Source organism: Acipenser ruthenus, chromosome 2, assembly GCF_902713425.1.
Source record: "Acipenser ruthenus chromosome 2, fAciRut3.2 maternal haplotype, whole genome shotgun sequence".
In the NCBI taxonomy this organism is placed as follows: Eukaryota; Metazoa; Chordata; class Actinopteri; order Acipenseriformes; family Acipenseridae; genus Acipenser; species Acipenser ruthenus.
Genome location: NC_081190.1, coordinates 66,822,086 through 66,842,441, shown reverse-complemented (window position 1 = coordinate 66,842,441; position 20,356 = coordinate 66,822,086). Strand labels below are relative to the sequence as shown.

The 20,356-nt window shown below is 41.7% G+C and overlaps 1 pseudogene; it reads left to right on the top strand.

Annotated features, from left to right (window-relative positions):
* Nucleotides 1-2,482: 2,482 nt before the first annotated feature.
* The window catches only part of LOC131697177 (uncharacterized protein K02A2.6-like), a 104,697-nt pseudogene continuing 86,823 nt past the window's right edge, over nucleotides 2,483-20,356 (top strand).

The window sequence follows — 20,356 nt, the reverse complement described above, 5'->3', positions numbered from 1 at the left end:
TGCATCTGTCTCAGAAGTTGCAAACCAGTCGGAAGTGTAACATGAAATGTACAAAACAAATGCAACGCTGTTAGCATCATTTTAACAAATGCTTTGCAGCCGTAGTTATTTGCTGTTTAGCCTTAAATTAATATGTAATCCTGGGCGTTACTGCAGAAATTCGCAAAAACAGGGTGGAGATCAAATGAGGGATCAAAAATATTGTAATGAGATGTACTAAAGCTGCGGTCAATTGTAACACTTACAATTGCATCAATTTGTTAAGATCTTTTGAAAGCATGTTTTAAACAGTCGCAATTGTTGCTGGCATTTCACAGTCTGCTTTTTCTTATGTGTTAACAGTTGTGCTCAATGTATTTTTGAGAGAACACCCAAGTTTAATTTTCACTAAAGTCAGGGTGTACTTACAAGCCTTGAAAACAAATTTCTATGACATTTCTGGTTTCTCCAATGTGTTGGGAGCAATAGACTGCACACATGTGCCACTAACCCCTCCAGCTCATTTTCAGCATCTGTATAGGACCATGATCGTGTGTTAATTGTCTAGGCTACTTAGTAGACCAAGTTAAAAATAATAATAATTAAAATTAAAAAAAACCCTAAACTCATTCAGTTTCAATTTAAAATAATCTTTTATTCGCATTGTACACCAAAACACACACACACACACACACACACACACACACAGAATATATATACAGCTCTGGAAAAAATTAAGAGACCACTGCAAAATTATCAGTTTCTCTGGTTTTACTATTTATAGGTATGTGTTTGGGTAAAATGAACATTTTTGTTTTATTCTATAAACTACTGACAACATTTCTCCCAAATTCCAAATAAAAATATTTAGAGCATTTATTTGCAGAAAATGACAACTGGTCAAAATATCAAAAAAGATGCAGTGTTGTCAGACCTCGAATAATGCAAAGAAAATAAGTTCATATTCATTTTTAAACAACACAATACTAATGTTTTAACTTAGGAAGAGTTCAGAAATCAATATTTGGTGGAATAACCCTGATTTTCAAGCACAGCTTTCATGCGTCTTGGCATGCTCTCCACCAGTCTTTCACATTGATGTTGGGTGACTTTATGCCACTCCTGGCGCAAAAATTCAAGCAGCTCGGCTTTGTTTGATGGCTTGTGACCATCCATCTTCCTCTTGATCACATTCCAGAGGTTTTCAATGGGGTTCAGGTCTGGAGATTGGGCTGGCCATGACAGGGTCTTGATCTGGTGGTCCTCCATCCACACCTTGATTGACCTGGCTGTGTGGCATGGAGCATTGTCCTGCTGGAAAAACCAATCCTCAGAGTTGGGGAACATTGTCAGAGCAGAAGGAAGCAAGTTTTCTTCCAGGACAACCTTATACTTGGCTTGATTCATGCCAAAGCTGCCCAATTCCAGCCTTGCTGAAGCACCCCCAGATCATCACCGATCCTCCACCACATTTCACAGTGGGTGCGAGACACTGTGGCTTGAGGGATATACCTCTGGGCCAGCCGTAGAGGAGATCCTGCATAAGATCTCACCGGGAACGCAAGGCGTCCCGGCAGGTGGCCGCGTTGCTCCCTTCCCGTGCTCCTGTGTGGGGCAGGTCGAACCGCTGGCGAGCTCCTCCGACGCAGACTGTTACTAGGACAGTTCCGGTCCCCACGGCTCTGCTGGGTGACCTCAGACATTGCTTACAGGGCACACCAGCAGCAAACAAGTGGGCCCACCTGGCAGGCAGAGGGAACGCAGGACGTGGCCAGCCCACACACCAGCGTCCCAAGACGCATTTCCAGGGCCACCGCCCTAGACAGCCATGCCAAACTGCCCTGCCACAACCTCAGCAGCCCCAGCAGGACCCCTGAAGGCTTGCAGCCTCAGACCCCCTTTTCGGCACTACAGCTGCAGTACTGGTGCAAGCGGATACCTGTGTGCTTGCCACCGTGCACAATGGTTACGCGCTTCAGTTCCGCTTGGGACCTCCTCCCTTTCGAGGAATCACAAATACATGACACACCCTCTCCAGGCCTTGGTATTTTAGAAGGAAGTGGCCATCTTGCTGGGCAAGCGAGCCATTTGTCTCGTAGACCCCACCTCCCACAAAGAGGGGTACTACTCAAGGTACTTTCTGGTGCCCCAAAAAGATGCCAGCTTTCGCCCCATTCTAGACCTGAGGCTTCTCAATGGGTTCTTAAAAGAAAGGAGGTTCCAGATGCTGACTCACCGTCACATTCTCCAGTCAGTCCGGTCAGGCGACTGGTTCACCACCGTGGACTTAAGGGACGTGTACTTTCACGTTCCCATTCGTCCAGAACACAGGAAGTATCTCTGCTTCGCCTTTCAGTGAAGCGTTTACGAGTTCGCTATGCTGCTGTTTGGCATCTCCCTAGCTCCTTGTATGTTTTCAAAGTGTGTAGACGCTATCCTGGCCCCCTTGCGGCTGCAGGGGAACAGAGTAATAAATTCGGGTTGATCTGTTCCCAGTCGTGAGATGGAGCAGTGGCCCACACGACGGTCGATACAGAGCATCTGGCAAGGCTGGGCCTCACCATCAACGATGCAAAGAGTTGGCTTACACTGGTGCAGTGCACAACGTACTTGGGGCTCCAGCTGGAACGTGGCTCAATGCGTTCTACCTACATCCCAAGCGCAACAGACACCGTTGGCTGACGATGTCTCATACGTGCTCGGCAGCCCTATGCTGGTGGAGGATGACCTCTCACCTGTGCGAGGGTGTGAACATGGTGATGTTGAACCGCCAAGTGGTGATTACAGACGCCTCCAACTTGGGTTGGGGGGCAGTCTGGGAAGGCAGAGGAGTCTGCGGATCCTGGTCAGACCACTGGACAACCCTGCATATAAACATGCTGGAGTTGCAGGCAGTCTCCCTTGCTCTCCATTATTTCCACCCAGTGCTAAGAGGTACACGTGTTGGTCCGGATGGACAACACAACAGTGGTGGCATATGTCAACCACCAGGGTGGCGTACGGTCCCCAGGGTTGCATTGCATTGCCTTCAGGCTTTTGATGTGGGCTCAGAGAAACTTGCTGTCACTGCGGGTGACGCACATTCCTGGAGCGGTGAACTGGACAGCGGACCTCCTCTCGAGGGAGGGTCCCCTTGCGTCAGAGTGGCGACTCCACCCTCAGGTGGTGGAGCGCATTTGGAAAAAATTCGGGAAGGCGCAGGTTGATCTCTTTGCCTCGGCGGAGACGACACACTGCCCCCTGTAGTACTCACTCCATCGCTTAGGCAGTTCACTCGGCGTTGACGCCCTAGTGCACGAATGGCCCAAAATGTTTTTGTACCCTTTCCCGCTTATACCGCTTATCCCGACCTATCTCGAAATGGTCCGGTTAGAGAAGGCATCAGTTCTCCTGTGACCCCCAGGTGCCAGGTGTTACAAGGCCAGCCCTAGGAGATTCCACTTCGCATGAATCTCCTCAGTCAGGCGAGAGGCACTCTTTGGCACCCGGAACCCGGCAGGTTCCAGCTAAGGGTCTGGCCCCTGAAAGGGACCACTGGTTAGCCCTAGGGCTATGCAGTTGTGGGTACCTTGCAGAATGCTAGGGCAGATTCCACTAGGTCGTTGTACGCCTACAAGTGGAAGTATTAGGTCACCTTCCACTTTGAGGATATATTTAGCAGCTATTTCTGCATGCCATGCCCCCATAGATTCGGTATCTCCAGGTGCTCATTTTTTGGCTACCCGTTTTCTTAAAGTCGCTCGGCGATTACACCCTCCCAGGAGGACTGTTCTCCCCGAATGGAGCCTTAATATTGTACTGGAGGCTCTCACGAAGGCCCCGTTTGAGCCTACACACTCCATAGAGTTGAAGTACCTGTCCATGAAGAAAGCCTTTCTCCCTATGCTGCAATGTGGGGGATTCCAAAATTTTAGGGGGGAATGGCAAAAAAAAGCTGAGCTTCTAAGCTTTCCAACAATAGAGAGTTTTCGAATGACGTTTCAAGTCACTTGATCCTTATCGCGTGTCTCGAGCTGGTGGGCAGGCAAGCCGTATCTCTGATTCACTTAAAGCGGTTTCAGACCTTAAATAAAGTTTTGTTTGCTTTTATGAAAAGATGGTGAACACTTGTGTAGTTATTGGCTGTTGCAGTATGCACGGACGAGACAACGTTTCACTTTATAGGTTGACGAGGGTTATACAATTATGCAGGGAGAAAAAATAAGACATTACGCAACGTAGATTAGACAAGTGGCTAGCTAATATATCAAGGGCAGACCTGAGGGAGTGTAGCTACTTGTCCTCAAGAGTATGTTCACGACATTTCATTTTACGTATGTTACTTTTACCGCATTACTGAAGTAGTTAATAGTAGTTATTGGAAATGTCCTGTTCCAGAAATATAATATAAATAAGTTACAGTAATATAAGAATATAAATTGAGCAACATATATTTTTTAATGATTTAGATAGCTCAATATAGTATTATTATTTTTTATAAATACCTCAATATATTAATAATTATGTTTGATTTTGTAACACGCAGAATGCAAAAGAGGATTAGAAAAGAGATAATTAATGTATTAAAAAATATATATTTTATTGGTTTCATGTCTTAGCAAAAAGTCAAAAGGGAAAAGAAACATTTGTAAACTTGCTATTTGTTTTATTATAGTTTGGGTCTTTTTATTTTTTGTGTAAATGTAACATGGTATCACGAATAAGATCATCACAAAATAAAAAATAAAAACACAGGTGAAAGTTACTCACCCGAGTTTTAATGACATAAGGGTTGTTTATGATGCATGTCTTCACCTCTCTAACCCATCCACAGATAAACTGGTTGTATAATTCCAGTCCTTTGTAGCATCTCAAATCTTCGAGGGTGTGTGGGCAAGGTGTACTAAGCATATTATTATTTTATTATTATTTGTTTATTTAGCAGACGCCTTTATCCAAGGAGACTTACAGTGATTAGGGTGTGTGAACTATGCATCAGCTGCAGAGTCACTTACAATTACGTCTCACCCGAAAGACGGAGCACAAGGAGGTTAAGTGACTTGCTCAGGGTCACGCAGTGAGTCAGTGGCTGAGGTGGGATTTGAACCGGGGACCTCCTGGTTACAAGCCCTTTTCTTTAACCACTGGACCACACAGCCTCCTTATAATTTATTATGTCCAGAAAACAAACACTTGGCAATAATTGCACGTCCTGGCTCCATCTTTGCTGAGAAATAGCATCTTGATTACCAATTATATATATCTTTTCACAGTATCTTTTCTTAGATGATCAATCTAATTTCCTAAAATAGTGAGAAAAATGTTGCTGTTTCCGACATTGTTCAATGTTCAATGTATCGGTAAAATTCACACATGAGCTAACATGGCCGCTGTCTCTGTTAAGAACGGTTGCTAGGTGATTTATGACGTCATCGAAAACGGTCTATACCTCCCCTTTTAGTATAGCTGCTTCAATGATGGAGCAATAGACTCAAAACGAAACCTAAGCTGTGAACTCTGTCACAAGATGAGAGGCTTAACTTCAGGCAGTCGTAGTTCCGGCTAGTAGTACCGAATACACACACTGAATATGTCTTTGGAAAGCCTAGAGTCTGTACTTTTAAACAAGCCAGGTAGGTGGCTTTTACAGTACCCGAGTAATATGTATGTAACCTTCGGTGCACTGGCGCCCCAAAATGAATGGGGCTGAGTTTCAAGAGTTAAGCGAAAGTCACCGCTTGCAAAACAACACCTAGATAGACTTTATATTGTATTTTTTTTTCAAAACTGTTTACTTATACTGCAGTGTACTGAGTCTCTATAATGCTTAAAGATAGCGGCCGAGAATCACATACAAGAGAATAAAGTCTCGCGGCACTTAAAATATCCAGCACTACTTTTTAATTTTTTTTTTATTTTAACCAGAACTACTCAGAATGCGGCTCATATCCTGATGTAACTATCACTGACACTGTTATCTGCTCCGTTATTGAATCGTATTTTGTCATACTTGTACTTGCTAGAACCAAAGTCATTGTATTTTTTTTGTCTTGCTCTTAATTGTATTATTACTTGTACTGTGATTCATGAAATGTATTTTTGTTTACGACTGTAAGTCGCCCTGCATAAGGGCATCTGCTAATAAATAAATAAATAATAATAATAATAATAATAATAATAATAATAATAATAATAATAATAGTGCTTTCATCACTGACACCCACTTCTTTAGAGATTGTTGTAGCGTTTCAGGCATTTTAAATTGGGTGAAAAATACAGTAGCTTGGTGTCTTAAAATATCTCTGTGGGATTTTCCCTCACTGAAAGTTGCAGATATGCTGGAGCAACTTGGAAAATGGGCGATTCCCACGAACCCGCGCTGAAATTCAAGCCCTGCGTCGATATTTTTATTTTACCCCGATATTAGGTATCGCAGGATTTTGGTATTGTGATATATCATAGGTATTGACATACTGTGGAACACTATCACTAACCATTCTGCATTAAGAAAGAGGATCTTTTCAATGTCAATACAGTAATACCCATAATGCAAGAACTCAACCTACCAGACACGCCTACATTTTTGTATGATTGGCTTGTAACATTTACAAGATTATGCAAATCTTACCATAGAAAAACAGGTTTCCATTAAACTGGATTCCAGCGAACAAATAGCTCCACGTAATGATGACACGAGCTAAAAAAAATGGTTATTGCACACATTTTCTTAATCCATTTCTTTTCTATTCACTCGCTAGACTAGCGTATAAACTCTAGCGAATAACCAACCTCGCTGAGCATTCTAGTTATATATTAACATATATATTTTGATTCCCTCATATTTAAATAATAATAATAATAATAATAATAATAATAATAATAATAAACAGACAGAATGGCAGTCCAGTATCAGTACCCCTCCGGAGATATGAATATTCTGTGGTTTAAATCAGACAGTGCATCAATAATGCTATCACAGCATTATGAGGTGTGTTTATTTTATATTATAATTAAAAGCACGTAATAAAAACGGACCAAATATATGATCATGTCGTGTCCTAGTGAGGTCAGTATTTTGTAAGGAGTTCGTCATGTAACATGACTGTGCCGACCCCTGTATATGATATGTGTTATTTAAGTTGAATTACCGCAATTATATCTGTGGCCAAACAACCTACAGAATTAACCAATGTTGCTTCATAAAGTCCAATATAACCTGTTGAATATGCTATGTTAACATGTTGAATTACATACTGCTTTGTAGTATTTATATAGGCTACTTAAGGAAAAACTGACATGAAATACTACTGCTATTATGGCTTCCAGTAGACTTTTGCAATATAATTTTGTAGTTTATTTGATTAAATGTTGTTGAATAAAATATCTAAATTATGCTCATGTAGTTTTTTGTTTTTTTTTAAATGATGTCTCAATCCTAAAATGACATGCAAAACTTTTGGCCATGGCTGTAGATTTGATTGACATATGATATGTGCCATTAAGTTTTAATTATGTGCCCAGTTCTGGTAGAGCTCTGCTGCATTGACCACGTAAATACCACCATATGACTGAAAAAATTATGCGCTAGCTCATAAAATTCGCTCGGAAAGTATTTAGATTGCATTTGTGCACATCATTTATTGTACAGGATACATTTTTATCCACCCTTATCGAACTTACTTTTTTTTTTATCTCGCTTGCGTGAATTAACCGAATTTGGCCCGTTTCCATCACTGTTGTCAATCTTTTTCTTATACGCATGATTTTCAGTGCATAAAAAAAGTTTGATGGAAAGATACCACCATATAACTAAAAAAACTATGCTCTAGCTCATAAAATTCGCTCGTAAACTATTTCCATTCCATCATTTATCGTACAGGATACATCTGTGCGACCTCCCCCCCTGGCTCCGAAAATGAAGGTTGGTGGGCCCCTCTCAACTGCCCCAACACGCTTAGAAAAATACACCTCCACACACGCGCTTGAATACTGTTGTCGTTATATGCTTAACTCTATAACTGTCACGGGCCGGTGTGTTTTTGCGTTTTGACCGCAACGGAACCGGGTTAAGTGACCTTTGACCAAGAACCCGTGAATGGGACCACAATGCAAGAACGGAACCGGTCATTAAAAATGGCGGAGGTTGAAAATGTTGTCGCAGCAGTTATGAGTATTATTGATGAACCAACAGGTTGGTAACACTGACTAATACCACAGCTATGTCTGTCAGAAGTTATATACCAGTACATAATGCAAAATATATTTCTAGACGTCTCTAGGCAAACGTATTAGACTGAATTAATTGTGTACCGACTATAGGTAGTTTGTTCCAAGTTCTTCAATTGTATTGCACGCTAGTGTGAAACCTTTTTTTTTTAAATTTATGATCAGCATCTACTTCGAGCAATCAATCGTTTTGAGCCTTGTGTGTGTGTGTGTGTGTGTGTGTGTGTGTGTGTGTGTGTGTGTATATATATGTATGTATGTATGCATGTATATATAAGCAATAAGGCACGCCAGGGTGTGGGATACTCTAATATCCACACGCCCCGGGTGCGTTATAAGGCATGAGGCAAAGCCGAGTGGCATTAACCGCCCGGGGGTTTGGATACGAGAGTATATCCCACACCCTGAAGTGCCTTATTGCTCTTATAAAATGGGTCAACTAACTAAATAAAAAAACAATCGTAAAAACATGTTTTACATTTTTTGACCTAAAATATAGTCCCTTAAAACATAAAAAAAGAAAACCAAAAATGCATTAATTACATTTTTTTTTTTTTTAATAAACATTGAACTGATTAAAAACAAGAAGCGCTATTTCTAGATGTTACATTGAACACTGCCATTGAAATTGCAGCTTTGAAGATTTACAGGCCCTTTTTTCATTCTAAACAGTCGGTGGAGCTGCAGCAAGTGATTTCGAGCAACATGGTGTTTGATTCATTGTTGTCCTTGTTGTCTGAGGAAGTGCAGCAGGACAATCACGCTGACCTTCTTTGCCATGTCTGGTCATATTTAGTTGCACATCAAAACAAACCTTTCTCACAAGACCTGCGGCAGTGTCAGGTGACAGTGTTGGGGAAGATTATTATTATTATTATTATTTTTTTAATCATCCTTTGTGATCCAGGAGTAGTGACAGGAGGTATCCATGCCAGATTTGTGGTACTGTTTCACAGTGGCAACAAAGGTGTTGTTTGCATTTTGAAATACTCTGACATATACTAGTGGCATAAAAAGGGCACCCGATGCCCAAGCAGTGGACTTCTGTGTTTTTTTTTCCTTTTTATCCTTTTCTTTTTCTATGTCCAGAAGCTGTGCTTCAGTAAGTTCAATGCCTAGCAGTATTTTTTTTTTTCACCACTTGAACCTTTTTTCACCAGTGTTGGTGTCTGACTCAGACTCATCCAAAATCTCATCTAGAGTTTGGTTTCCCAAAAGATCAAAATTGATACACTTGAATTTATTGCAAATTTAAATATGGCTACCGGTTTTTTTCAAAATTATATATTAAATGTGGTTAGTCATGTTTATTAATATAAATTTAAATATGGCTACCGTTTTTTTTTTTTCAAAATTCTAGTGGGGTATGGATATCTACAAGTGATTCGCCCCTTTTTGAAATAAAGCTTCAACCCATGGGAATATGCTGTAATAGTCACACCCCCATGTGATCTCTTTTGACCAATCAGGGTAGAGTATTTAAAATACCCAAATAAGATCTATATTGTGAAAGATTTCACTTGTTACCGAGGTTCGATTGCCCTTTTTCAGCAGACCCAGGCACAGAAATTGAAGTTTTAAGCACTTTCGTGCCGTTTTTTTTTTATTTACAGAAAAACTAAAATAAACAAAACAAAAACCTAACTTCCCAAGGAGTTCGAACTACACTTCGAACTTCGCTCCCGTTTCTCACTACGTCGGACGGCTAAGCCATTTTCCGTTCACAAAACACTTTTTACACGTTAGACTAATGAATAAAAAAAGATTGAATTTTACTGTATACGGAAAATTTGATACATTTGTATTGATTTAAAAGGGTATCAAATTACAAGACTTATTTAGTTTCATTCCTCCCTCTGGTCATTCACATTTTTATTGTAGGTTGAGCAACACATAACATTGTTAGGGCAGTGTTTCTGAAAGGAATGTATAGCTACCACTGACACAAAACCGCATTTAGGAAGAAAAAAAATAATTCTAATTAAAGAATGTACAGCACAGTGGGTATAGTGAATCTTGCTTAATCAAAAGCAGAAAACTGTCCCTACTGCCTACAAGCTTTTAATGCAAATAAACAATTATTGGGGCCCTTTGATTAGGCATGGTGGTAGATATCAATTTAGTCCGAGTCTGTGGCTCAGAAGCTCTATTCCTTGGTGTTAGAGTGCACTTGTATCAGTAAGCAGAGCTGCCTGCTATTAAAATATCTCATGTTGCCAAAAAAGTCTCAATCCAGGTCAATTGAACCCTGTCCTATACGGATTCCAGCTGTTTTTCTTTTGTAGTGGTCGGACAGATGACCCAGTAAACAGTAATCGATATGTTGCTTATTGCTGGATCTATCAGATAAAACACATACAAACACATCTAGTTCCTATAGTCTCCTGCTTGTGTGCCCCTAAACTGCTTAGTCTGCTACTGCATCTGTGTCATATCCTCAACCTACATACACACTCTGCTGTTTTGGCATCTCTTATCTCAGTCTGCCAAAGAAGACTACAGTTCCTGCCAAATGCCGATAGAGGATCAGTTATGTAAACTAATGTCCACTAGGGGCAGTGGTGCGGGTGAAATTATATTATTATTCCATTTCTTTTGGTTCCTAGAAATCACTCTGGTGCTGAAAATAAACAGGCCATTTTTATTTAAACATTGTTATTGTTTGTATTTACTGAAATCAAACCCGAGTCTCCTTTTTACAAGCTGTTTATTTATTTATTTTTTTGTTCATACCCCAAACTTAGGTTGACCACCTTTTCAAAATGCAAAATCTGGACACCTGCCATTTCTTATGCTGGGGTATATTTACATATTTTTTAAGACTTTTTTTTACTGTTTCCCCCAAGGGGAAGGTGGGGGGGGGGGTCAGTAATGATTAGTTGTAGTGATTATGAGTAAAATGATTAGAAATGGAACCAGCATAAAATATTTGTGAGCTAGTTTTTCCTTTAAGTCTGTATTTCAGACTTACTGTCTGTATATGTTTATTTGTAGCTTTTATTGTTGTGGACTATTTGGCTGTCACTGCAGTTGCTGTTCTGTCTTGATGGCAGCATACTGTGTTTATTCATTTTTACAAAGGTTAATTCAGGAAAGAACAGAAATGCAGCACTCTGACTGAAACACTTTACAGCATGCTGATTCTGAGTCGTTATTGGCATGAGATGAGATGTCGGTGTGGTTCAGTTGTGCATACCATGTGAAAGATTTCTGGGGGCACGCCTACATATATACATAGGGCTTCTGTTTTTCGTGTTTTATTAATTGTATTTTTCGGTGCTTATTTTTAGCTACTTTCGAGTTTTATGTAAATCGTTTTTTTGGGGGCTTTCGTTTTTTATATACTGTATGAAATTAGTGTTTTTGGTTACTTTCCAAACCTTTTTTTCTGTCAAAATATGTATAGTAGTAACTCGACAGTACTTGCACACTTAAGTTGTACCTTCTTTCCGTTGCTGTCTTCCACAACAAAATCCCTATGGTCACATTCTTCTGAGGTTTTTGTGTGTAGGCATTTTTGTACATTTCGCCACAATTCCGTTTTAAATTCTCCATATCTTAACTGTACTACAGCTTGAAAACCTGCTAACAAGCCTCCATCCTGATTGTAATCTAGTTTTAAATCTCACAAGCGGAGTCTCCAATAGAAATGTAGGAATGTGCTGTCATTCAGTATTTGGGGTGGGTTTAAAGTATTGAGAACGAATCAATGATAGATGCAAATCAGGAAGACGGGACATTGCCCAGCAGCACTGGGAAATGTATTTATTATTATTTTTGTAGTAGGTTTCATTTTTTAATGGGAATAGGGTAAAGTCAATGTGAATTGATTAAACATTTCTACCGTTTTTCCGGTATTTATTGGCTATCCACCGATTTCATTTTTTTTGTATTGTGGGTGTTTTATCGGTTAAAACCGAAAATCAGAAGCCCTCAGTCTTGGATTCAAGGCCGGGACTCACAAGGCCAAGACCAAGGTCGAGGCCGGGAGCCACAAGGCCAAGCCGAGGCCAAGGCCGGGAGCCTTTTAGGGCAAGGCCAGTCGAGGCCGGGAGCCTTTTAGGGCAAGGCCAGTCGAGGCCGGGAGCCTTTTAGGGCAAGGCCTGTCGAGGCCGGGAGCCTTTAAGGTCAAGCCCAGTCAAGGTCAATGCCACAGTCAAATATGCAGTTTTATTAATGGGATGAGTTGGGTTAGATGTAGACAGTTTTCATCAAATTTGTACAATTGTAAACTGTAAAATAGCTCTTTTCCAAAACGTACAGTACAGTAAATGTAAACACGTTACTCCATCAGAGTAGAAAACACAGGAAATTAAATGGGAACTTTTTCAGAAATAACTAACTCAGTTACAACGTTTCACTTTTTTTATGATGTACAGGTAATTTTATAAAGCATATTTTCATTGAAGACAAAGACATTGACAAAAACAAAGAGAAGCAATTTCAGTATGATTTTCAAAAGGGGCAAAATAAGAATGAGGTTGCAGAGTGATTTCTCAAACCTAATTTGGGTTACTGAATACATGGCTGTCACAAAGACGGCCGGAGTGGGTGGCGTCAGACCAGAAGCAGGGAGTAAACAGACAGAGACTTGGGGTTTTGGTGGAGCTGAGCGAATGGTTTCGCTCAGCATTTAATAAAACAGCACAGAAAATAAAAGGTTTGAACAGACAAAAACACGGGACACGGCACTTGCGCCAAAATAAACAGACAGACAAAACGACTAGACACTAACACACAGGTGAAACGGAGACGAACAAACACGGTGAGTACAAACAAAACACTTATTATATTTACGATTACGATTTTAACTCTCCTTCTCTCTCACCCGTTCTCCACTCTCTGAACACCTAACCCTGAGTGCAAGAAATGTGCGTCTATATATACTATTGTGCTGGGATTCAATTACTAATTAATTATTCACTTGAATCCCAGCACGTGAATTAATTCTGTGCAACCCCGTGCTCACATATTACATTTAACCAGCACGTGAAGTGATTTGTGCTCTCCTCGTGCCTAAATACAAATCTACACTTTAAACACACGTGAAACACAGACCCGTTTATATCCCGTGTACCAATCTATACACCAACATTAACATACGCGCGCATACATACATACACATAACACAAATGCACACAGGGGCGGGGCGCTTTGCCACATATACCCCCCCTTGTGCGCAGCACACATGGCCTCAACGGCCACCTCCCCCCTTAAAAATCCAGCAGTCCAGGACAAAGTCTCGGGCTGGGAAGGGAGGCTTCAGTGGGCCCATGGCTGGCCATGCTGTCAGCACCCCTGCCGGTAGTGGCACGGCTGACAGCCTGTTGGTCCCGTCCTGCAGCGAAAAAGCTGCGGGGGCAGGTGGTCCCCCGACCTCCCCCTTCTTCGTAGCCGGCAGCTCCCTCCTGTGGGGCTCCGGCCACAAGAACTCCTGCAGCGAAACTGCTGCTGGGGAAAGTGGTCTCCAGACCTCGTCCCCCTTCTTTGTAGCCGGTAGCTCCCTTTGGTGGGGCTCCGACCACAGTACCCCCCGTGGTGGAGGTATGGGAAGCAGAGACAGCTCCTGCTGTTCTGCTTCTGGCAGTGGCAGAGGCAGAGGCAGCTCCTCTGCTCCTGGAAGTGGCCGAGGCAGCTCCTGCTCCTTTGCTCCTGCCGGTGTAGGTGGCGGAGGCAGAGGCAGCTCCGGCTCCTCTGCTCCTGCCGATGTAGGTGGCGGAGGCAGAGGCAGCTCCGGCTCCTCTGCTCCTGCCGATGTAGGTGGTGGAGGCAGAGGCAGCTCCTGCTCCTCTGCTCCTGGAAGTGGCAGAGGCAGCTCCGGCTGCTCTGCTCCTGCCGGTGAAGGTGGGAGCAGCGTGTAGTCTCCTGCCGATGGAGGTGGGAGCAGCATGTAGTCTCCCCCTTTTTCAGGGGACTGGTGCTGCTCTGCCTCTCTTGCAGCGGACTGGTGCGGCTCTGCTTCTGAAGGGGAAACCAGCAGGCATTCTTCCTCTGCTGGTTGTGCTGGGGAAACCAGCAGGCATTCTTCCTCTGCTGGTTGTGCTGGGGAAACCAGCAGGCATTCTTCCTCTGCTGGTTGTGCTGGGGAAACCAGCAGGCATTCTTCCTCTGCTGGTTGGGCTGGGGAAACCAGCAGGCATTCTTCCTCTGCTGGTTTTCATTGGGAAACCAGCAGGCATTCTACCTCTGCTGGTTGTGATGGGGAAACCAGCAGGCATTCTTGCTCTGCTGGTGAAGGTGGGAACAGCTGCCTCTCAGGCTTCGGATTCCCGCGGTCCCCCCGTCTGGGCGCTGGACGCTCGCGGTCCCCCCGTCTGGGCGCTGGACGCTCGCGGTCCCCCCGTCTGGGCGCTGGACGCTCGCGGTCCCCCCGTCTGGGCGCTGGTTCCTCCTCTTCATACTGGGTGGGGCATATGGCTAACGTGTGCCCATAAGCCCCACAGCCAGGGCATAACTCTGCGGCGAGGTTCTTTAAAAAAACCTCCCAGCCATCATCCTCCTCCCTTTTGGGCTGTGGACGCCCCGACTCCTCCCTTTTGGGCTGTGGACACTCGGGTTCCCCCCACTCAGGCGTAGGACGTTCGGGTTCCTCCCACTCAGGCGTAGGACGTTCGGGTTCCTCCCACTCAGGCGTAGGACGCTCAGGCTCCTCCCACTCGGGCTGTGGACGCTCAGGCTCCTCCCACTCGGGCTGTGGACGCTCAGGCTCCTCCCACTCGGGCTGTGGACGCTCAGGCTCCTCCCACTCGGGCTGTGGACGCTCAGGCTCCTCCCACTCGGGCTGTGGACGCTCAGGCTCCTCCCGCTCAGGTACTGGAGAGGGCAGCGACTGCTCCTCTCCCTCTTGCTCACTGGAAGGCATCCCTCCCATGTCTGCAGCTAGGTAACCCAGCACCACAATGGTGAGGTCACGAACGGATGCCGGGTTGTGCTGTTGCTCCCAGTCCTCCCATCGTTTCCCATCCTCGCTTTATTTTTTTTTATTTTTTTTTCACAAAACCCCCTCTCCTGGTCTGACGCTTGGAGGCGCTATTATCCCACGATGACACCACGTGTCACAAAGACGGCCGGAGTGGGTGGCGTCAGACCAGAAGCAGGGAGTAAACAGACAGAGACTTGGGGTTTTGGTGGAGCTGAGCGAATGGTTTCGCTCAGCATTTAATAAAACAGCACAGAAAATAAAAGGTTTGAACAGACAAAAACACGGGACACGGCACTTGCGCCAAAATAAACAGACAGACAAAACGACTAGACACTAACACACAGGTGAAACGGAGACGAACAAACACGGTGAGTACAAACAAAACACTTATTATATTTACGATTACGATTTTAACTCTCCTTCTCTCTCACCCGTTCTCCACTCTCTGAACACCTAACCCTGAGTGCAAGAAATGTGCGTCTATATATACTATTGTGCTGGGATTCAATTACTAATTAATTATTCACTTGAATCCCAGCACGTGAATTAATTCTGTGCAACCCCGTGCTCACATATTACATTTTACCAGCACGTGAAGTGATTTGTGCTCTCCTCGTGCCTAAATACAAATCTACACTTTAAACACACGTGAAACACAGACCCGTTTATATCCCGTGTACCAATCTATACACCAACATTAACATACGCGCGCATACATACATTTACACATAACACAAATGCACACAGGGGCGGGGCGCTTTGCCACAATGGCTTTCAAGTGGTTTATATAAAATGAGTTGTGTACCCACTCCTCGAACTTTTTAAATCAATAATAACCATCAATAATGTAATTTAGTTGCATAAATCAGACTTTAAAAAACTAATTTTGCGACCTAGTTCTTATTTTGCCTCTTTTGAAAATCATGCTGTTTGTGTCAAATTATGATGGCATTTTTTCACAAATACCGTGCTCATATTTCACTATTAAATGTCCGTTGACCAGACAGACATTCATTCAGAACCACACTGCTCACAAGAAAAACTTGCATTTTACTTATTTGACGAGTTGCACTTTAAAAACACCAACTGTGAGAGAAGCTTGTCTCCCATTCTTGCTCTCTCTGAATGCAGAATATCTTTTCCAACAAAGGCAACATCCTTTTGTAAACATTTGTTTCCTGTACTGAACCCCAGCGGTCAGTCCCTGAACATGTGCCTTGAGTTTGGGAACTGATGTCATCCAAGTAACGTTGCACAATGTTTCTTGTTAATAAAGGTGAAGCAGTCGCCACGGTCTGGCGTCTTTGCTCATAAGTGGAAAACAGTGTTCCCTTGGGTACTTTACTTGCTGGCGCCTGTTGTTCTGATGGGCCTGCAGTTTCTCTGGGGCACATCAGGTCTGCTTGGTTCACAATTACACCTGAAATTAAGGAATATATAGCACTAAATTCCAGTACATGTACACAATCACACTTCATGAATATGTTTTTTTATATATATTTAGAGGTGTGGTAATAAATTTTATAATACATTTAATAAACTTATCAATACTGAAACACTTACCAATGATTTCTTCTCGTATCTTGCTTTTCGTTTGGTCATTGCCGGGATGGTCTGCTTCCAACCACAGAAACCCAAAGGTTGGATCAAGAACACTGGCCATTGGGTAGAGCATCTCACTAAAAGGCTTTGGATCCTGTCTGTCACTGTGGTCTTGGGTAATTTGTAGCAAATTAAAAAGTCCACTGAACCTTATGTGAAGGGATTTAGAAGTGCATCTACAAGAGATCCCTGATAGCGAATTTGACCATGCAAGTCCTTTAAGTGCCTATGTAGTGCTATGACAGAAGGCACCACAGATCCAATTGTGGTGTACTGGTCACCCTGTACCAGGTCTGTTGCTTCAGCAAAAGCCTGCAGAATATTAACAAATTCTGTCAAGGCTGCATGATCTCTGGGTGTCGGTAGAAGATGCTCCAGCTGCTGTTCTCTCAGTAACTGACCTAATTTGTACTGATCCAAGGACACAATGATTTTGATTTGTCTATGCAAACTATTCTAGCGGGTTGCATTTGTACTTGGAATTGATCTTCCTGCTGCAAATGTATTTTCAAATGCTTCACGGAATATGGTGCTTTCATGAGAAAGATTTGCTAATTTGCAGCATTTTCCCATTGCTGCTCTGGTGTACACTGAAGGCTTCTTTATTCCATCTCTTACAACAAGTTGCAGCGTGTGTGCAAAGCATGACAAGCGAGTGCATGGTGTCCTATCTAACATACACTGAACATGTTCTGCATCTGCTGTATCCAGGTCTTGCCATATTGTGTCATCGTCAAAACTTAACAGGTCAAAGGACTCTGTATTTTCAGTGGAAGACAGTTCATTAATGACTTGGAATGCCTTCTTCTTGTTACTGGCATTGTCAGTAACAATGTGAGCCACTTTTTCTTTTATGTTAAATTCCTCCAAAATGTGCTCAATTTCTTCTGCAATTCTTACACCTGTATGGCTTCCCTTAAATGCTGCAAATGTAAGAAAGTTTGTTTGAAGTGTATTTTTGACAAATGCATGTCCGGTGACTGTGATAAATGAATGGCAACGCCTGTCTGACCACAGGTCCAGAGTCAGTGCAACAAAATTTGCTACACTTAGTTCTGTTTTAATTTCTTCTTTCTTAGCTTCACACATTTTTGGGATCATGGACTGGGAAATGTGGTGCCTGGAAGGCATCATAAACCGTGGGTCCATAGTTGTCATGAACTTTCTAAAATTAGGATTCTCCACAATTGATACTGGTAGCCCACAGGAAACAATAAGACCCTCTACCAAAGCAGTAACCTTTTTTTGTTGTTGAGGATGATTGCTTCCATATTGTGAGTCTCAAGACCTGAAGAAATCTGTCACAGAGAGCTGCAAGGGTCCGTCTGATTTTCCCTCTTTGTAGGAATGAAGAATATCTGGGTGCTTTCTCTTTAGATGTCTGAAACAAATGGTAATAAAAAAAATCAACATTTAAGCAATAGTTAGAATGTTTGCATATGTTATAGCAAAATAAAAAATGAAAATAGCTAATCATTGCAAAATGTTGCCTAATTTCCTAAGAATAGATTACTTTACAACATAATTCCAGTTATAATAATCAATGAGTAATATTTGACATTTCATTCCCATTTCTCTCATTATGAAAATAAATCATTGAATTTAATAATTATTTACATAATACATGACTATATCCAAATTCAACAATACTAAATGTGATCATTTTAATATTTGTCCAATATGTTAATATTTATAACACACCTATTTAAAAAAATAATATTACATTGGTTTATTATTATTATTATTATTATTATTATTATTATTATTATTATTATTATTATATTAATGATATTTTTAATAAAGGAAACATAAACAGCTCTATTGCAGCTATCTGATTAGAAATATAAATTATATTCAGGAAGACAAAATAATCAGACTTAAATAATTCTGAACAGAAGACTTCAAATACACTATAGACTGCTCATTTGTTTGTTTCAATTTGCTTCAACTATGTATCCATAAACATTTTAGTATATATTCTATTTACTAAAACAAGAAAAAATTAAAAATAGCTAGAAATTCAAAACGACTTTTCCAAAGCCTTTATTTTCATAAATATCTGATATTTAAATTATATGCTCGGGTTTTAATGGACATACAAACCTTTAAATACAGTGTAAAACTGTAAAACATCAACGTTATATTAGGATTACCGCACGTCGGAATCGTTTTACAAAATGCACTATTCCATTAAAATGTTAATGTAGGGAACACCTGAATTTTTTTTCACGTTTAGCTGTTGTTTATTTATTGAAGCCATGAATATACATTTCATAAAGAGGGATACAATAAAATACTTACTTTTTAAATCCAGACGTCCCTTTGGTCTCCACAATCTTCTCGTTGTATTTAAGACAGTTGGCACTCCATTTGTTTGGAGAAATGTGAAAACGCATATTTAACAATTTTTGGTTCAGTGGCCATTATCAAAAAATAAGAAATTAGAAATAACTTAGATAATTTTAATGAAATCCAATTTAACTCCTCACAACAACATTTTTGGAAAACAGATTCATTTTTAAAAAATAAAATTAGCAATCAGTTATCAGTATAAAAAATTACACGTGACCAGTTTTAAACACCCAGTCAGTCACCCCCGAGGCCAAGGACGGAAAAATGTCCTCGAGGACCCAAGACTGGAAGCCATATATATATATATATATATATATATATATATATATATATATATATATATATATATATATAAACACTACCGGTCAAAAGTTTTAGAACACCTTAATTTTTCCAGTTTTTATTGAAATTTACGCAGTTTAATGTCTCAATGTACTCTGAAATTAAAGCATAGAACAAATAAACAATTGGAGATAAAAAAGAAATCATGGAATCGTTTTGTTTAACAAAATTTAATCTAAATTTTTGACTCATCAAAGTAGCCACCTTTTGCAGATATAACAGCCAAACACACTCGTGGCATTCTTTCTACAATGGAAATCAAATATTGTTCGGAAAGTTCTTCCCAACACTGTTACAGAAGTTCCCACAAATGTGTTGCACTTGTAGGTTGCTTTGCTTTCACCCTTCTGTCCAGTTCATCCCAAACCAGCTCGATGGGGTTTAAGTCTGGAGACTGTGCTGGCCATTCCATGATTTGAAGCCTACCGTCTTGCTCTTTTCTTCTAAGGTAGTTCTGACATAGCCTGGAGGTATGTTTTGGGTCATTATCTTGCTGTAGGATGAACCCCTGACCAACTAGGCGTATACCAGAGGGTATTGTATGGCGCTGCAAAATACTGTGGTAGCAGTTTTGGTTCAGGGTGCCACTCACTCTGTGCAAGTCGCCGACTCTGGATCCAGAAAAAGAGCCCCAGACCATCACGCTTCCTCCTCCATGTTTGACAGTTGGTGTCACACACCGAGGAACCATCCTTTCGCCTACTCGACGGCGTACAAAAACCCTGTGTGATGAACCGAAGATTTCAAATTTTGATTCATCGGTCCATAAGACCTTCTTCCAGTCTTCAGTAGTCCACTGGCGGTGCTTCATGGCCCAGGCAAGCCTCTTTTTCTTATTTTGCCATCTTAGCAATGGCTTTCTTACTGCCACTCGACCTGTCAAACCTGCAGCTCGAAGTCTTCTCTTCACAGTTGAAACTGAGACTTGCTTACTTCGACCAGTGTTAAGCTGTG